The following is a 21,006-nucleotide window of genomic DNA, read 5'->3' on the forward strand; positions in this document are numbered from 1 at the left end:
CCCATTCAACAGATCTGGCCACTGAGGCCCATGGAAGTGGAACATCTAATCCAAGCCATACAGCTAATGAGGACAGAGCTGGGATTCAGACAGCAATCAGCCTGAGCCTAAAACCACGGATGTGCCATCATCACAGTGACCCTTTATCTATGGATGAATGAATCAGGCTGCTCTCAGCTGGGAGAGCATTGTTTCTATGCTTTCCTTCAGATCATGGGATAGCTGAGCATAAATATTTGTGTGAGCTTTGGAGTGATGCTGGCTTGGGACTATTTCCCTCCACTCCCGACTCACCTCCATACACTCCTGGTACAGAACTGCCCCATATGTGCAGGAGCAAGGCCCTAGTAGGGCAAGCATTCTGCTGCCTGGGTTCAGGGCAGTGACCTCACTGAGCTGATGAAGACATCAGGAGTCTTTGAAAGGAGTGAAACAGGAGGGATTCAGGACAAACATTTCCTCAGCACCTACTCTGTGCCAGCTTCTGTGTGAGGTCTTTCTGTGAGCTGTGTCTTCCTCTCTGCTGCTGATAACGAGACAGCGTCAGAACCATCTCCAGCATTCTATTCCTCAGTTTTCAGCTGGGGAGAGAAGTGTTAAAGGCAACTAAAGCTTGACCACTGACGCCGCACAGGGTGGGCACCCCAACCACCTCCCATTATTGCTATAGTGACCTCAATCTGATCCTGCAGACCCACCTATGTTGGGGGAGTGTATGAGGTATAGGTGATCTATTCTTTCTTTATTTTTTTTTAAGATCTATTTATTTATTTATTTATTTATTTATTTATTTATTTATTTATGATAGACATAGACAGAGAGAGAAGCAGAGAAACAGGAGGAGGGAGAAGCAGGCTCCATGCAGGGATCCTGACATGGGACTAGATCCCGGGACTCCAGGATCTTGCCCTGGGCCAAAGGCAGGCGCTAAACCGCTGAGCCACCCAGGGATCCCCGTGATCTATTCTTAAAAAAAAAAAATTTATTCATTAATTTGAGAAAGAGAAAGATAGCAAGGAAAAAGAGAGAATCCTCAGGTAGACTCCCCACTGAGCCTGGAACCTGTTGCAGGGTTTGATGCTAGGATCCCCCAGATCATGACCTGAGCTGAAATCAAGAGTCAGCCACTCAGCCAAGTGAGCCACCCATGAGCCCCTGATCTACTCTCTTAGTGCTAATTATAATGAGTGTAATTTGGGGATTGAAAAAAATTAATGCTCCCCTACCATACAATATGAATATATCCTCCAGATAGTTCTGTGTGGCTTCTGGAAAGTCAAGTAAAAAAACTAGGGTGAACACCAATAAATGAGATACTGTATTTCCATTGCATTGCCTAGAAATGCACTTCGGTAAACTTGAACCCGAAGGAAGCTACACAAAATATAATCCAATTTTTCTTTTTCTGTATGGGATAACTCATTCAACCTGCATGGCAAAGTCATAGAAAAATAGATGCTTTAAACAGATATTTTTTGTCAGATTATTTAAAATTTATTTCTCAAAATATGCTATTTTTTAAAAAGTGATAATGTCTAATTTTATATGTAATTTAGTCTGCCAGACAAAAGAAAATAATAATCTTTTTCAGTTAAAAGATGTTTTTGAGATCCAACCAAAACCAAACAAAAATAAGAATCAACCAAGGCATAGTAACTAAGCGGGATCCCGTACATTAGGATTGCTGCTGCTCAGTGGATCACCAAAGTTCTTGATTTTGGCTACTGGTATTTCTTAAATTCTCCCCAAATGTCAACATTTTTACAAAAAAAGCAGTTGCTTTTTATTTTAAATTAATGTGTCAAAAATTTTAGACAAAGAGCTAAAAAGTTGATCTAACTTGGTAAACAAGTCCTTAATTACTGAAAGAAAATGTGGTGAAGCTTTATTTGCTTTTGCTAAATTTCTTGTCTTTAGGATAGAGCCAGCAAACAGATGAGGCAAATACGTTTATTTAACACATGGGAGAGAAGTGTCACTACCGATAACCAAAGCGAAAATTTCATCTGAAACACCAATGTTTACTAGGAAAATCTACACCCTTTGAACATGATTTAGTTCTAGTAAACGTTCCTCTTTTAAATATGTGATAAAGTTATTCCCAGTCCCAGTATCCCACTTTCAGAGATGTGATCTTTTAGAGGCTCCTAGGAGAAATGTAGAGAGGAATGTGGGGCCTGATTACAAAACACTGGGAGGGGATCCCTGGGTGGCTCAGTGGTTTAGCGCCTGCCTTTGGCCCAGGGTGCGAACCTGGAGTCCCGGGATCAAGTCCCGCATCGGGCTCCCTGCATGGAGCCTGCTTCTCCCTCTGTCTGTGTCTCTGCCTCTCTCTCTCTCTATGTCTATCATGAATAAATAAATAAAATCTTTAAAAAACGACAACAACAACAAAAAAAAAACACTGGGAATCTTTGTTCATATTGTGATGGACATTTGGATCTGCTGGAGCTAGGGCCTCGGTGTTTCTTACCTAACTCAAAGTGGACAATCAGAATAGAATTTTTATGGGAAAGAAAAATTTGTCTTGTCATTGCAGCATTTCTCAGTACCATGCAACAACCTCCAGCCTCCTCATCTCAGCAATTAACCACAATTATTCACATCATGGAAAGTGAGCCACCTACTGTGATCTTAGCTCAAACTGTCCCAGGGAAGTCTTCTTCCATTTTTCTTTGTGAGCTGTTACCACTGATACATTTAATCTGATATCAAGCATCAAGTGATCAGGAAAATCCACATATGAGCATTTCTCAAAATGTAGCCTAAACACCACTTCTATCAGTATCACCTACGGTGTTTATTGTCAGTTCTGGTCCCTGGGTGCCTCCCCCAGACCCGCAATGTCACTGAAGGGCCCATGGCTAGGCATTGTAACGTATACAATAATACTTATGGCACTAAAATCTGATAACTACTGATCTAGAGTAAAAGCAGAGGATTATTGATCCTTACATATTGATATCATTTGATAAGGAAGTACAAGTTTCTAGAGGGAAATAATACTGCTTTATCCTAGAACAATGTTTACTTTGCTCATCTCATTTAACGAGTGTCTTCGTCTGTCCAAACTGCTGTAACAAATGGCACTGTCTAGGTGGCTTATAAATAGAAATCTTATTTCTCATAGTTCTGAAGGTTGAAAGTCTGAAATCAGGAAGCCGGCATGGTTTGGTAAAGGCCTTTGTTTGAATGGCAGACTTCTCACATGGCGGCAGAAGGGGCAGGAAGCAATTTTGCATCTCTTTTATAAGAGCACTTAACGCATTCATGAAGTCTCTGCCTAATTAGATGACCTAATCATTTCCCAAAGGTCCCATTTACTACACACTATCATATTGGGCATTAGGATTCCAACATATGAATTGGTGGGGGCAGGTTTGAGGGTGGGGAGGGACACCAAACATACAGATCACAGCAACCAAATTTCTTGGTTCTATCCAGTGCCAATTGCACATCCTCAATAGAAATTCTGAGTCATAATATCACATTATTTTCAAAAAGGATTCAAGCACTCTTTTCTCTAACTTCAGACTTAAAGTGGACCCTTGGCTAATTGGATAGAATAGGTAATGAAGTGTTATCTACTTGTACAGCCAATTCAACCATTTTAATTTTATTCGTTCAACACATATGACTTCGGGATTTAGATATTATTTTATATCTGTTGATGTAATACAGAAAAGCACCTGTAGACTTTGTTACATATGACATTTGCCTAGTGAATTCAGAGGAAATTTTATTTTACTAATTATTTTATTTTCTGAATACGCCTGTCAATCTGGTTCAGATAATTAACATGATATTCCTTTATAAATGGGGCCTAAGTTAATACTTGGCTTCCGGTTTCCCTAAATTATTTATTATGCAGTCAAAATACATGCATTAGGAAGTTTTAATATTGTTTGATGCCATCTCAGGGGTGATCTGTGTTGTCAGAATAAATAGGTCATTCATGTTAAGAAATTGCATAAAAACTATCTGAAATTTCTTGTATGTCTTTTCAGTATTCCCTCTTGGTTTTACATTTAAGTAACTTCCGAAAAAATTAACTGAATGGGAAACTTACTTATCTCTCTAAAATGGCAGTTTCAAATGGCTCCTGCTTCTTTCATTCCCTTTCTTTCTTTCAAATTGTGCATATGTGTGTATGTGTGTATATTGGGAACATTTAAGCTCTACTCAGAAAATTTCAAATATATGCTATAGTTTTGTTAGCTATAATCACCATGCTGTACCCTAACTGGACAAGTTTGTACCTCTTGACCAGTGTCTCCCCACTTTCCCCACACCGAGCTTCTGGTAAATAACCACCATTCTACTGTTTCTATGGGTTGACTTTTTAGATTCCATATATAAGTGAGATCATACAGTATTTCGATTTCTCTGTCTGATTTATTTCACTTAGCATAATGCCCTCCAGATTCATTCATATTGTCCTGAATGGCAGACTTTTCTTCTATTTATAGCTGAATAATATTCCATTGTACGTGTTAATGGACATTTGGGTTGTTTCCATGCCTTGGCTATATAAACAATGCTGCAATAATCATGGGGGTGTCAAGTTAGGTTGTTTATTTGACATTTTTCTTTCTTCTTAATGTAAAAATTTATCACTATAAACTTCCTTCCTACAACTGCTTTTGCTGGATCCTGTCTAGTCCCTGGGTAGATGGCACTGCCTCTAATTTAGAAGATCAGTAGGGTTGTGCTAGGACAAAAGTCTACTTCAGGGTCTACAATTAGTCCTTAGACAGTGGACTTGATACCAGGTGTGTAGGAGATGTGGTTCCCACCAGGTCCCTGGAAAATTCCTGCTGGGTCACTGGGTAGGTCCCTGGATGAAAAGGACTAGCCCTGGACTATGGCTTAGAGGTACTAGAACTGAGTCCTACTACTATTTCAGGGTTCACAGCCAAGATTACGTTTGCAGATATTGCTCAGGAGCCATGTATGAGTGAGTGCGTCTCCTACTAAGTGTCTGGGTAGGTTGCATTGATCCCTTACCATGACTGGAGCTAAGTATATGGTTGTTTCAGGATCTCCTGAGATACAGACAGGAGTGTCTCCTGACAGATCCTGTGCCAGGAGGACAGTTTGTGGACTGCAGCTGGGAAGAGGTAGAGCTAGTATAAGGCCATTTCAGAATCTGTGGGTGTGTAGACGGGAGTATCTCCTCTGGATCCCTGGACTCACAAAACTTCTTGCAGACTATAGCTGGGAGGTGGTTGGACCTGAGTGTGGGGCTCTTCCAGGATTGGTGAAGGAGTAGATTGACATGTCTATTTCTGGGTCTATGCCAGCAGACTTGCTTACAGACTGCAGCTGAGACGGGCCTGGAGTCATGAGGAGACCCAGAGTTTCTCCTGCCTGGTTCCTGTCAGCAAGTCCACCCACAAACTACAGCTATAAGGGGCCTAGAGTATGAGGCCCCTTTAGGGTCTCTGAGAGTACAGAAAAACATGCCTATGGCAGCAGGGTTGTTGATACACTGAGGCTGGGAGGGTCTGAAGCCAAGTTACTGGGCTCTTTTAGGATCTACAGTCAGGCTAAGTCTGGTGGGCTTATCTCAAGGATCTCCCAGACGGTAGCCAAGAAGGTCTGGAGCAGATTCACAGGACACTCTAGAGTCCACAGCTAGGACGAAGGTTTGTAAGCCTATTACCTGGGAGGGTATGACTCCTTTTGGGTCCCTCAGTGTATGGTACTGGTGACAGGATCAAGCCAAACGAGGCTGGGTTAGAGTCATCTGGGATATGGAGTTATTTCCATTTTGGTGGCTGGGACCACAGTCAGTGACTCAGGACTGGATGCAGTCCTGCCTTCTCAAAATGGCTCTCTTCAGCCTTGGACTATGCAAGAGTCTCTCACAATCACCTACCTGAATCCAAAAGCCCCCACAAAGCCACTTTTGTCCATTGATAGCTGCCAAATTATTGTTGCTGAAGAGGAATACAAGCAGAAGACCTCTTATTCAGTCATCTTGTTGACTTTTTCTTTCTTTTCTTTAAAAAAGCTTTACTGAGTTATAATTCTCATATATCCAAACTTAAAGTGTATAATTTGATGGTTGCCAGTGTATTAGTGGCCTTGTGCAACTCTCAGCATAGTCACTTTTAGAATATTTTCAGCTACCTGCTAAACTCCACATTTCTTTGACTTCACACATCGATTCTCTATCCCCCATGGCACTAGGCAGTCACTAATCTACTCTTTGTCTCTGTAGATTTGCCTATTCTAGATGTTTCCTATAAATAAAATCTTCTAATGTGTTGTCATTTGTGAGGCTTCTTTCACTTAGCATCAAATTTCCAGTGTTCACCCATGTTGTAGCATGTATATATACTAATAATCTATTTCTTTTTACTGTTGAATCATGTACCATTGTATGGATACATCACATATTGGTTATCCATACATCAGTTGTTGGACATCTGGATTATTTCCACCTTTTGGTTATTATGAATACTGCTTTTTTTTTTGAATACTGCTTTTAAGGCCATTTGTGGATAAGTTTCTATATGAACATACAGCAAGCATTCTCATTCTCACTATAGATAATTCAGGTTTAGAGAGAAATCTGATTATGAGCAAAAAATAATTCAAATGGAATTCATATGGAATTCAAATGGAAACACATTTTAAATGAATAAGAGTTCTCATTTTAAGGAAACCCTTAGGTGATTTCCTTTGTAACATTCCCTCCAGCTGAATTTTGGTAGATTTTTGTTTCCATTTACTGCCAAGCATTTAGTTTGGCTGGAGGGCTAGGTTTATATAGTATAGGAGAGCAGTGAAAAAACAGCCAGGGAAGTGGTTGTATTACTGAGAATCCTGGATGCTAAGGCTTTTTATATATGCAAACAATGGGTAATTACGGATTATCTCTGATGCCCCTAAATTTAGAGTGAGTAAAATAAAAGTAGCCACCAGATACGGAGGCTGCAGAAAACTACCACAGAAGCAAAGAAAGAGAGAACTTCAAAAAGAAGGGAATTCAACAGTGAAAAATATTTCATTCTATAAAAATCAAGGATGCTAGGGCTGGGAGAAAAATTTAGGAATTCACAGCTGATGTTCAAGAGATCAACTTGAACTGATCTTGGATACTAAGTTTCAAATTAATAAAAAAAAAAAGGTGGGAGAAAAGAGAAGCAACAGTGCCAGCCCCTCTTTATGTTAAGAAGTGGCAATTTAAGCGTGCTTAATTTCTAAAGAAAGCCAGTGGTAATTAATATAAGTCAACAATTTCAATATAAAAGCTATTCTTTATGAGTCTCTCATATTGGAACTATACCGTACAGAACCTTGGCTGATTTCCTTCTAGGTTCATCGAAGAACACAAATGTTTGTTGAAGGAGTCAGTATTCACACAGCGTTCAAGAATTCTTTTACTGACCATAAAGTTGAGAGTTCACTTCTGGGTTCTCTATTCTGTTCCATTGATCTATGTGTCTGTTTTTGTGCCAGTACCACACTGTCTTGATGACCACAGCTTTGTAGTACAACCTGAAATCTGGCATTGTGATGCCCCCAGCTATGGTTTTCTTTTTTAAAATTCCCCTGGCTATTCGGGGTCTTTTCTGATTCCACACAAATCTTAAAATAATTTGTTCTAACTCTCTGAAGAAAGTCCATGGTATTTTGATAGGGATTGCATTAAACGTGTAAATTGCCCTGGGTAACATTGACATTTTTACAATATTAATTCTGCCAATCCATGAGCATGGAATATTTTTCCATCTCTTTGTGTCTTCCTCAATTTCTTTCAGAAGTGTTCTGTAGTTTTTAGGGTATAGATCCTTTATCTCAACTAATATTCAACAAAGGAGGAAAGGCTATCCACTGGAAGAAAGACAGTCTCTTCAATAAATGGTGCTGGGAAAATTGGACATCCACATGAAGAAGAATGAAACTAGACCACTGTCTTGCACCATACACAAAGATAAACTCAAAATGGATGAAAGATCTAAATGTGAGACAAGATTCCATCAAAATCCTAGAGGAGAACACAGGCAACACCCTTTTTGAACTTGGCCACAGTAACTTCTCGCAAGATACATCGATGAAGGCAAGAGAAACAAAAGCAAAAATGAACTATTGGGACTTCATCAAGATAAGAAGCTTTTGCACAGCAAAGGATACAGTCAACAAAACTAAAAGACAACCTACAGAATGGGAGAAGATATTTGCAAATGACGTATCAGATAAAGGGCTAGTTTCCAAGATCTATAAAGAACTTATTAAACTCAACAGCGAAGAAACAAACAATCCAATCATGAAATAGGCAAAAGACATGAAGAGAAATCTCACAGAGGAAGACATGGACATGGCCAACATGCACATGAGAAAATGCTCTGCATCACTTGCCATCAGGGAAATACAAATCAAAACCACAATGAAATACCACCTCACACCAGTCAGAATGGGGAAAATTAACAAGGCGGGAAGCCACAAATGTTGGAGAGGATGCGGAGAAAGGGGAACCCTCTTGCACTGTTGGTGGGAATGTGAACTGGTGCAGCCACTCTGGAAAACTGTGCAGAGGTTCCTCAAAGAGTTAAAAATAGACCTGCCCTACGACCCAGCAATTGCACTGCTGGGATTTACCCCAAAGATACAGATGCAATGAAATGCCGGGACACCTTCACCCCAATGTTTATAGCAGCAATGGCCACAATAGCCAAACTGTGGAAGGAGCCTCGGTGTCCATCGAAAGATGAATGGATAAAGAAGATGTGGTTTATGTATACAGTGGAATATTACTCAGCCATTAGAAATGAGAAATACCCACCATTTGCTTTGACGTGGGTGGAACTGGAGGGTATTATGCTGAGTGAAGTAAGTCAATCGGAGAAGGACAAACATTATATGTTCTCATTCATTTGGGGAATATAAAAAATAGTGAAAGGGAATAAAAGGGAAAGGAGAAAAAATGAGTGGGAAATATCAGAAAGGGAGACAGAACATGAGAGACTCCTAACTCTGGGAAACGAACAAGGGGTGGTGGAAGGGGAGGTGGGCGGGAGGTGGGGGTGACTGGGTGATGGGCACTGAGGGGGGCACTTGATAGGGGGCACTTTATTCTATATGTTGGCAAATTGAACACCAATAAAAATAAATTTATATATATAAAAAGAATTCTTTTACTGTGAAAAGACTCATAAAAAATTGTCATGTGATTGCAAAGATCCAAATAAAATGTGCCCCAGCTTTCTAGAACTTTTTCCACAGGAATGTAATGTTCTGACAGGCCCTCATTTTTGGACCTTTGAGGCTGTGTAAAACTTTCATTTATTTCAGTAAAAGTCATTAACAAAAAATTATGGGGGAATATTCCAGCCTTGAGCTGATTCTAGGGAAGCAATGGAATGTGGAGGCAAAAGATGTGAGTCTTAGAGTAAAGAGATGTAGTTTCTATTCCCAGGTCTCTTCTCTGGGACCTTGATGCATAGGTGCCACATTTTTAAATAGGAATAACAACCATGTCTACATTGTATGAGGTGTCCAGATCAAATCTAAGTTGCTCATTTCACATGAGCCAACTCTGATTGTTGGAATGAATACTAAGTTTCAAATTTTTAAAAAGGACAATAATTTTAACGGATGTAATTTTTTAAAAAGATTTTTTTTTAAAATTTTTATTTTATTTATTTATGATAGTCATACAGAGAGAAAGAGAGAGAGGCAGAGACACAGGCAGAGGGAGAAGCAGGCTCCATGCACCGGGAGCCTGATGTGGGATTCGATCCGGGGTCTCCAGGATCGCGCCCTGGGCCAAAGGCAGGCGCCAAACCGCTGCGCCACCCAGGGATCCCTAAAAAGATTTTTTAAATGTATTCATTAGAGACACAGATAGAGAGGCAGAGACACAGGCAGAGAGAGAAGCAGGCTCCATGCAGTGAGTCCGATGTGGGACTCAATCCCAGGTCTCCAGGATCAGGCCCTGGGCTGAGGCTGCACTAAACCGCTGAGCCACCCGGGCTGCCCAAAAGATGTAATTTAAATAAAAATACAACATGCTGTTGTGAAACAGAAAAACAAAACAAATCTAAAACAAATCAAGTTTATAATATTATTCTTTGCTTCCAGACTTTGACACATTGCTACTTAGAAGGACAAATACCTTAAGGAAAGTGGAAGAAAAGCTCAGTTATTCAAATGTGTATTAGTCTTGCTGTTTTCTGAGCCACTTCTCTCTGTACTCAGAAATCCTGGCTCAGGGGAATGTAAACTCAATGACACAAAAAGACAATTTAGGAGAATTCTTTTCTCCAATGAGGAAAACAAAAATCATTCAATTTGAAAATAAACAATTTCTAGATTGAAGAGCTATTTGGGCAGCATGAGTCATGGAAACTAAGCAAGCCCAGGGTATAAGGGCAGGGATTCAGTCCCAGTTCTCCCAGAACCTAGACCAAGGTCACATGAGATCTCTGAGCCTTGGTTTCCTCATTTATAAAATGGGGGTGCAGGTGATACAAATAGTGAGAGCTAAAATTACCCTAGCAAGTAAATAAGTTAAAGAACATGAAATAATTCAGTTAAGTGAAAAGTCTTATACAAGTTTTCACTGTTATAATCATTCTAAGCTGCTGGATCATATCATATCTACCCTGAAATACAACCATTTTGCCCGTGAAACACACACACACACACACACACACACACACACCCTTGAGAGTGTAAACCAAGGTGACAATCCAGGTCCTGTCTTCTACAAGTCACCTGCAGCTCTCAGGGCCTTGATTTCTCTTCATCCTGGTCTACTGTGCACACTTATTGTGAGTTCTCATGAAATAAAGGCAAGAACACACTTCAAAAACTGCCAAGTACTATACAAATGTAAGGCATAGTCATTAGCTGGGGTTGTCAGCAAGAGCTGGCTTTCCTGCAGGGGAATTAGAGGAAAGAGTTTCTGGGTTGGTGTTTCTTGAATTCCTTTTATCATGAAAAGGAGCCATTTCCATCCTTCGAAATGATTTTTTTTTCCTAAATTGGAACTCATATGTACTAATTCAAGAAAACAATCACTGGCAATTTATATGATTCAAAAAGGGAAGATTAGGGCATCGATCCCTCCCTTAGGTCTTGGCAAAGTGAAATGTAAAAGAATTTCTGCCATCCTTCTTGTGGGGAGCCACATTCAGCACAACGTTATAAGTGCAGTGTTATCTTTCATGAGAAGGAAAGGTAGCCAGCCTGTTAAAGAGGCTTTCTTGAAAAGAATCAGCCAGGAAAAAATAATACACATCTATGTGATGCTTGAAATGATTTTTTTTCATTGTATTATACTATCCAGGGACCCCAAAAAAAAGTAAAAAAGGAGTTTTCCAAGCTCTTCTGTTATATGGGCTTTAAGTAGAACATATTGAGAAGCAATAACTTTAAAAAATGAGTCCTTAGAACTACACATGAAGAAATAAGTGGCCATAAAACCTAAACACAGTAGAATAAAATAATAAGCTTCATATAACTTTGCATTCTGAATAAATACTATAATAACTACACTCATTTTTCTTTCATCTTTCGATTTCCTTTCATTTTCTTAAGGAGCTTCTTGGTACTAAAATGACAGTCCTGCCTCAGTAAGTACTTTTCCAATTATCCTTAAGGTTTATCCTTCTCAGTTTCTGTCAATGGTACCTGGTTTTCAAATTAAGCTTTAAAATTATTTTACTGATTTACACGTTTTAAAACTGTCTTTAATACTACAATAATGGCAGTTATTTTTTGTGTTGTGTGTCCCTTTCATTTTGTATTCCATCATGAGATCTAAGGCCATTTTTGAATATACAAATTACTTTATACCCTTGATGAATGGTATCACCATACACTAAAATAAAATTACTCTATAATTGATGAAAAACCAATGCTTTCATTTAATGAGACTAAAGAAAAACATGAACACACACACACACACACACACACACACACACACACATAAAAGCACAAGTCCTGCTATGAATACATTCCCAAGAATCAGGGGGTAAACAGGCAGATGCATTGTACTTACAGTTACCAAGGCAATTGCATCAGTTTTGTTATGGAAAGGCTAGAAGAACACAAGCAACTTATTAACTTTAAGGGCCATCTGGAAAGAGCCCCTGACAAAGCATTAATGAAAGACATAACTGAAGGCATCATGTCAATCATTATACATGTATATTCAGCTGGGCAACCATGACTTTACAAAAAGGAACGAGATAACATTATGCCTGCTTAGAATAACCAGAATTTTTAGAATTATTATTCATTGTGATGAGACAAAAATACTTATAAACAAAAAGCAAAAGCTAGTCTTAATCCCTCATTAAAATTAGTTCAGTAAATTTCAAATTTTAAAAGAAAACACTTCAGAATATTTTTATTTCTGAAACTTGAAACTAAAAATATCTTTAGGGAAAAGTTTTGATTTTGTATTTTTGTAGCTGAAGCAGGACCTTCCAATAGCATGATGTATGATGACTGAATTTCTGATGAGTTGCTTTAATTCTGTTAAAAGCATCATCAATAATCTGGTAAATACAAAAGACCAGGGCAAGTACCATAGGATGTACAAACATGAATAAGTGCATTATTTGCCTTCCAGAAGTTTATAAATACGGAAACTATTTCATTATTTGTGTGAATTGTCAGATTCTCAAAAGACATATACAAATATTTCACTGCTTTTCTTTGAGCCTATTTTTTCTAGTGTTGTTGTTGTTTTCATTCTGACTTGTTTGGAAATAAAACACCACATTAGCCACCACCATCACTAACACATCGCCCCCATGTCTAAGTTTATATTAATAAATACCTAAGATTCACCCAATTTGAATTTAGTCTTCAATGACCTAAATGCATTATCACCTCGTAGCACAGCAGCAAGCAAGAACCAAACACTATTCCTAAGAGCAAAGGTTCCCACTACTAGTAACCTTTGTTACTTTGTCACTTTGTTTCTTATTTAGACCATAAACTGGGAATGGTAACTGAATTATAATCTTGCATGTTTCTCCCCAAATTATGTGCCTTGGACTGTTTGTCTTGAGAAATGCTTATCTCCTAAAAACCGCTCTTTGGGCTATGCTGTATCCATATTTCTTTTTCAAAGTTTCACAGTGTTCTTACCATATTAAAGGCTCCTGCAATAATCATTTATCTTTAAACTTTTGCTTTCTGAATCTATTTGACCAAGCAACTCCCTGTTCCCACCTTGCCCATTTAAGAACAGCTTTGGATATCCCTCAGAACTAATATTCTCAGGAAGAAACTTTGAGAAATATTGTTGTTGGCTGACAAGGGAAAGAGCATATTTAGATGGATATTACATCCTTTTAAAGCTTGAAAGCTCTAATTACTCTGCCCTAGGAAGACACCAAGGCATGGTACCTAAAACAGTGTTTAAGTTATAATATCTCACGATGTTCTGCTTCCTTAAAGGTATTTCTAAGATTTCAAGTGTCCCTCGTATGCTGTGGATCTGACTGAAAGGCCCTCAGATAGTACATTTTCCCCCCTCCTGTGCTCATGGTCGTCCAAGGCATTTGCTTGGTGGAGACATAACTTGAAAGAGTGAAAATATCAAGCCATTTGTTTGTACAAAAAGCTCTCAATGAGGAAGAGTTTATTTGTTCTTTTGACTCCAGATATTCCCCTAGCCACATCAACCACTGGTAAATTGTCCCTCAGGAAGAAAACCATTGACACAGAATAGTAAATTAAATAACTACCCTATAATGCATAATTTCAAGTTACTAGGCAAAAGCTGTGAGGATTAAATAAATTTTAGTTTGCCTGGAGCTGCATTGCATTAGAAAATCCTTACCCCAGGTGTTGAGTTTCTGGCCCAGCTGGGCCATCCATTGGCCACCTGCTCATGCATTGCTCTGTTTGCACAACGTGATGAAATTCCTTGGTTAAAGGATCTGCATAATGGAGAAAGGATATCGTATAAAATTTTTGCCAAAATAGTTCTTTCTCTTGATTTTTAAAATTTCATTTCCCTCTTCTTTTGCCACTAGATTCTGCATGGCATGATGTATATTTTTAGCATTGCAATCCTGGCAAATACTGTTAAAAGAATTAAGTGATGCACAATTATGTGGAAACATAATAAAACAAAACAAAGCAGACGACAGGCCAACATTCCCAATATTCAGAAGCAGATGCAAAGGAGGACTGGATGTATGTACAAGTCTGCACCAGTTAAGGAAACAAGAGACTTAGTTTATTTACTTCTTTAACTCAAAACTATAAAGAAGGCAAATCAGCACCCCTGCATGACTTAGCTCCTTTTGCTACATTTATAGTAGAAATATATGGCATTTAATAGGTTCTCTTCATTTCTGTCACCAAAGGTACTAGAAATAAGCCTATGGGACTGGGTTTTAATGTAGAAAAGCCAAGATAATGCTCAAGTAATAAAAATAGGATCAGCGCTTGTCAAGTCTCTGGACAATTAAATGCCAAGCTTGCTCCCCCGTACTGCCCCATCTAAGAAGATAATTTAAAATGGGGCAGAAGCAGTTTCTATTGAAAGGCTAAGGAAGACCAGTTGCATTAGCTTAAGAGGCCCATATAAGAGCTTAAGAAGCTGTTATGAGTGACACATGAGAGCCAGCTGGACAAAGAAAACAGCGAGCCTCAGAATGCCCCACTGTTTCTCTCCGAATGGCTTTAATTGGCAAAGACAGTTCAAGGACCTTTTTATCCCCCAGCCGAGGGATAGTAAATCCCAAGTGCCATCTCTGGGAGGCAGCTCCTGGAGGATAGTGGATATCATAGCTACAACTACAGCATAAAAATACCCTTGTGCTAACCTACTCAAGGCCTGCCCTAGCACTCTCCTGGACAGCTGTGTCTAAGAATTACCTGGCTGCTTCTTAGAAAGGGTTATAAGAGCATGTCACAGCCAAGACTATAATTTAAAAATCTGTTGTATCTCTCTCTCTCTCTCTCTCTCTCTCATCTATCTATGTATATATCAAGCTAAGCTCTCTGGCCACTAACAGATTTAAGGAATGCCCAGGAAACACGGTGCACCAATTCCCACACTGGTTGTTTCCTTGATGACATGTTGTAGTAAAAAGCCTATCTGGGATCTTTTCCTCTCTTCATCACAGAAGAAGTAATTTCTTAAAAGCTTGATCCTTTCCCTAGGAGAGAGAAACAAATATAAACTCTGTGAGCAGAGAAGGCCTTTCCTATATCCTGTGTTCGAACACTGTCTGCAGCTGCAGAATCTTGAAATTTATGGGAGAGGACTTCAAGATGGCTATGATCAGAGCAGAGACTTTGCTTTAACAAATAGCCCAAATCATCAAAGAATGGAATCACTAGTATTTATAACAATGTACTGATTCTATTACTGAGCATAGCACTCCATATGGATAATATGCAGATATTTTCTGTTGCTGGTAACACCAAATGTCTGAAAGCAATATCCTTTCTTACCAGGTATTAGATTAGGTTAAAATTCTTTGGGGTTCACCTAATCATGTGCAATTGTTGCATTAGTTACGGAACAAAGTTAAATTTCATTAAAAAGATTCTTCAACAATCAGATCAGGAAAAGTTTGTTTTATTTTGATTTTCTAAATCAAATGCTCTCTTAAAACATGCATGTATATTTTTTATTTACTATAGACTCATGCAGAAACAATACATACTGTGTATTTCCCCTTTAAACATGTGTTTGAACTAGATCAGGGCTTGAGGTGTCCAGAAGAGTTAAGTAGGGTTATTTTCTTTTGGAAAGAATAATAATTAAAGAGCTGCCTATCCGAATAAATTGAAGTACATCTTGATTTTGACTTCTACAGGTGTGTCATACAAAAATTCTATTGGTAATTATTCCCTACCCTACCTCAAAAACAGAGTTCCATTGGTTATAACTCAACAAAAGCTCCACTAAAGTGTAGCAGAATGGTGTTTTTCATGCCTTGTTTTGAAGCTCGGTATGAATAGCCACTGGATTTTCCTTCTCAGTCTTATTCAACATTTGTATTGTTTTGGGGGGACTCTATTACTATTGCTTTTTCATCTTTTTCTGACTTGAATTTTAAAAATTCATTGTAAGATAACATGTTTGATATTTTAAGTAGTTAAGACTAATTACAGAAATATAACTTAATGTGCTAAAAAAAAAAAAGGAAGAAATTAGTTGCCATGGAAAAAATCTCAAATCCACTGAGAATTTTAATCCTTTTAATTAAAACATTAGAAAACTTAAGTGCTTCATAAACACAACTATTTGATCATTTAAGGGACTCTTAATACCTATCTAACAGCGTTTCCTTAAATACAGCTAGTCAAATTGGTAGGTGAAGACATTATTCCCTTCCACCTAAGCCAGCTTTATCTGTGACATTTGGATAAGACATTGTCTTTGGGCAGGAGGATTTGCCTAAGGGAAAAATGGAAGGCAAGAACAGCAACAACAAAAGGTCTGAATAATCTATGTTAGTACAGCTCATACTTGATACTTGTATCTCAGTCATTAGATGAGTTTTCAAAACAGACAATTCAGTCAAACTTTTAGTTTAGCAAAATGTTTAAATAGCTACTAAATAAATCTTTTACTGGGATAATTACTTGATTTTGTTTCATTGGCCAATTTAGTTAGCTTTTAAGCGCCAGTTCTCAAAGATGGAAGTCGAATAAACTCAATTTTCAGAGTGCTAGACTATTAAAATTTCTTTTTTTTTGAGATTTCTTTTTTTAAATAAAAATTTTTTTCCAATTATTCAAAATGAACATCCCATTCCTGCAAAGAATGGCATTATGGAAGGCTGATTTAGAATAGATGTTATTCAGGAAGTGTATGAAATTTAGCTTCCTAAGTTTTCTAGAAAAATATAAATTAAAATATGCATTCAGCTCTACTGTTTTTAATTTTAACCAAAGGTCCAAAGGCTGAAATATGGATAGCCATAAAATGGGACTGTACTCCAGATAATAAACAAAGATTATTTATTGATGAAATTTATATGATTATATTTTAATTTTACACTTGATTTAAGTCATTTCCTTTAGATTTTTTAAATACTGTTCAAAACTGAATGATTTGGGCTAATGTTTTTATTTTTTCAGTCGTTTTCTTACTATAGCATGTGTACTTCTTTCCAATCTCCTTTCTGAATGCATGTACCATTACTATTTGTCTGATTACCATTTTCAAACATTAATTTATTTGAAGTTAACTATGCTTCACATTTTAAAAGATCAAAGGGAAAATATGACTGGAAATTCATAAAAATTACTTTCATAGCACAAAAACAGACACATAGATCAATGGAACAGAATAGAGAACCCAGAAATGGGCGTCAACTCTATGGTCAACTAATCTTTGACAAAGCAGGAAAGAAGAAAATGAAAATGGAATGAAATGAAATGGAAAAAAGAAAATCTTTTCAACAAATGGTGTTGGGAAAATTGGACAGCCACATGCAGAAGAATGAAACTGAACCATTTTCTCACACCATACACAAAAATAGGCTCAAAATGGATGAAAGACCTAAATGTGAAACAGGAATCCATCAAAATCCTAGAGGAGAGCAGAGGTAGCAACCTTTGTGATCTTGGCTGCAACAACTTCTTACTCAACATATCTCCAAAGGCAAGGGAAACAAAGGCAAAAATGAAGTATTGGGACTTCATCAAGATAAAAAGCTTTTGTACAGCAAAGGAAACAGTTGACAAAACCAAAAGATAACTGACAGAATGGGAGAAGATATTTGCAAATAACATATCAGATAAAGGGCTAGTATCTAAAATCTATAAAGAATTTATCAAACTCCACACCCAAAGAACTAATAATCCAGTCAAGAAATGGGCAGAAGACATGAAAAGACATTTCTCTGAAGAAGACATATAAATGACCGACAGACACATGAAAAAATGCTCAAAATCACTTGGCATCAGGAAAATAGAAGTCAAAACCACAATGAGATAGCACCTCATATCAGTCAGAATGGCTAAAATTAACAAGTCTAGAAATGGCAGATGTTGGCAAGATGTTGAGAAAGAGGAACCCTCTTACACTGCTGGTGGGAATGCAAACTGGTACAGCCACTCTGGGGAACAGTATGGAGGTTCCTCAAAAAGTTGAAAATAGAGCTACCCTATGACCCAGCAATTGCACTACTGGGTATTTACCTCAAAGATACAAATGCAGTGATCCAAAGGGGCACCTCCACCCCAATGTTTATAGCAGCAATGTCCACAATAGCCAAACTATGGAAATAGCCCAGATGTTCATCAAGAGATGAATGGATAAAGAAGATGTGGGATATATATATATGTCTACAGTGGAATATTATTCAGCCATCAAAAATGAAATTTTGCCATTTGCAACAAAGTGGGTGAACTAGAGGATATTATGCTAAGCAAAATAAGTCAATCAGAGAAAGACAATTATATGATCTCACTCATGTGGAATTTAAGAAACAAAAAAGAGGATCATAGGGGAAGAGAGGAAAAAATAAAACAAGACAAAATCAGAGGGGAAGACAAACCCTAAGAGACTCTTAATCATAGGAAACAAACTGAGAGTTGCAGGTGGGCGGGGGTGAAAAGGGTAACAGGTGATGGACATTAAGGAGGGCACATGATGTAATGAGCATTGGGTATTGTAAAAGTCTGATGAATCACTGACCTCTACCTCTGAAACCAAAAATACATTTTATGTTAATTAATCAAATTTAAATAAAGGTTTAAAAAATGACTTTCACAGAACTAAAAAATACCCAAGGAAACTATCTCACCTGTGTTAGCCTCTGCCATTCATTAAGTGCCTCAGTCTTTCCTTATTCTTGAGTAGCATTTGGTCGGTCATCTTAACTTGAACTTAATTCCTGTTATAACATCTGAATTATCATGTCAATAAATTGCCACTAATAAGTATGGCTAATCCACTGGTCTGTTTCCTTCACTATTGGGAATTGCTATGAACAATTCAGATAGTTACTTTCTGCTCTAAATGTACTGCTTCTGATCCATAATGGATAGACCTGAAAAAAAAAAAACTCTCAGGTGATTTAGGAAAATATTTTTAAATGAGTGGTTTACTAAATAATCTGACTCACAAAATGAGTACAGATGACTCCTCGGGATGACATAGGGAGATTCTATCCTTTTTATTTTCTAAGTCAGTTTACAGTAAAACTACTGCTGTCTATTTCCTCAGGAAATGAACCTTGGTAAATAACTGAATTGGCTGATAGCCAAGGAGTGAATCCTTTAAGTACCAGTAAGCAGGGATTTTATTGAATGAAACTCTAAATTGCACTATTACACTTCTCTGCTTATTTATTTACTTATTTATTTATTACCGAAGTAGAGTTGATACAAGATGTTCATTAGTCTCAGGAGTACAACACAGTGTGCTGTGTGCTGTCCACAACTGTGGCTATTGTCGATCACCATGCAAGTCTATTACAATACCATGGACTGTGCTGTTCACGGAATGAATAAGGTATTTATTCTATAACCAGAAGGCTATACCTCTCACTCCCCTTCACCCACTTTGCCCATCGTCCACCCCGCCTCTGCTCTTTTAAACAGATGATGGTGACCATAACAACCTTTTCTTGGTCGCTTGAAATGAGGATACTGAGCCTCAGTTCTTTGGACAGAATGATAGGAAATTGCTTTGGAAAAATGGAAAGAGAATGGAATTTGGATTCAGAAGCCCTGACTGACTTTTCTATGATACTTTCTAGCTGCATGACCTTGGAGTTATGCCTGAAAATTAAGGCCAATAACATCTCCTTGGGCTGCTGTGTGAACAAATGAAATCATCTGTGAAAAACCACCCACTACTACACATTTACCATATGTTATTGTATTTAAATATTTATTTAAATATGGTTGTCTCCATTTTGAACTTCCTCCTTTGGGGAGGAGCCTTGGCTCTGTCACTTAGAGATGTATTAGAACTCATGTGGGACCTCTGTGCAGTGGTGCTCAGTTGGCTCCACAGTCGGAATGATCCATGCCACAATGAAAACCTGGCTCTGCTTCTCTCCTATCTGTTTTCATCTTCCCTAAGCCATTCTCATCACAGCTGTCAACAGCCTCTGACTTGCTCCCATCAGCCAAGAGATCATTCATTATTTCTCCATCACTAACCCAGTGACACTTGAGACAACTTTCCCTTACACTGAGTGCTTTTAGGTGTAAAAGATGAGTGATCATCTCTATTTCAAGACTGGAAGAGTGTGTCAAGAACTCACTCCAAAGTGTGTCAATCCTTCATTATCCAGAGCAGATGATCTTACAGACATATGAGCAGTTTTTCTTGAAGTTTCTCTGAAATGCCAACATCAAGTGGAATTCCAGGCATGCTCAATTTAAAAGTCTACGTCTAAGGTAATAATAACATTCAAAATTCTGTGAGGTGCCAGTGTGACAGATCAACAAGCTCATGGAATTCCTGTTGTTATAGTACTTTGTAGCATGAATAGCCCTCTGGTTGGTGGACAGATGCAGGGACGAGATAGTGGTAGCAGGAAATATGTACCTAGTGAATAACTGTCATCAGAGGAGACCTGGGGAAGAGCACAAATCCTGTATTCCCAACCATGTATTCCATGCATACGAGACATGATTTCATTTGTAGGGGATCACATTAGGCCTCCTGTGAGGAACTCTAAATAGGTTAGGATAGTCACTTACAATTCTTACTGAAACCTTGAGCTCTGGAAACTTCTTTCATAGGAAAAAAAAAAGAAAAAAGATGAGAGAATCAGCCAGAAAAAAAGTCTTTGTGCATCCATATACCTCTATTAGAAACATGGACATTACAACATCTTTGAATATTCTGGGATTAGGACATGTTGAATTGGCAAATGTTATCCTGCATGAGGCCCAGGAATGTTACAACATAGAAGAACATGCAGTCTCTCCTTATTTTTTTTATATCTGGAAGAACTTGATTCACTTGCAGACAGACATTGGCAAAAACCCTACCAAAGTGGACTAGTTCTACCGGAAATTAAACTCTATTAAAAACAAATT

Source organism: Vulpes lagopus, chromosome 21 (genome assembly GCF_018345385.1).
Source record: "Vulpes lagopus strain Blue_001 chromosome 21, ASM1834538v1, whole genome shotgun sequence".
NCBI lineage: Eukaryota > Metazoa > Chordata > Mammalia > Carnivora > Canidae > Vulpes > Vulpes lagopus.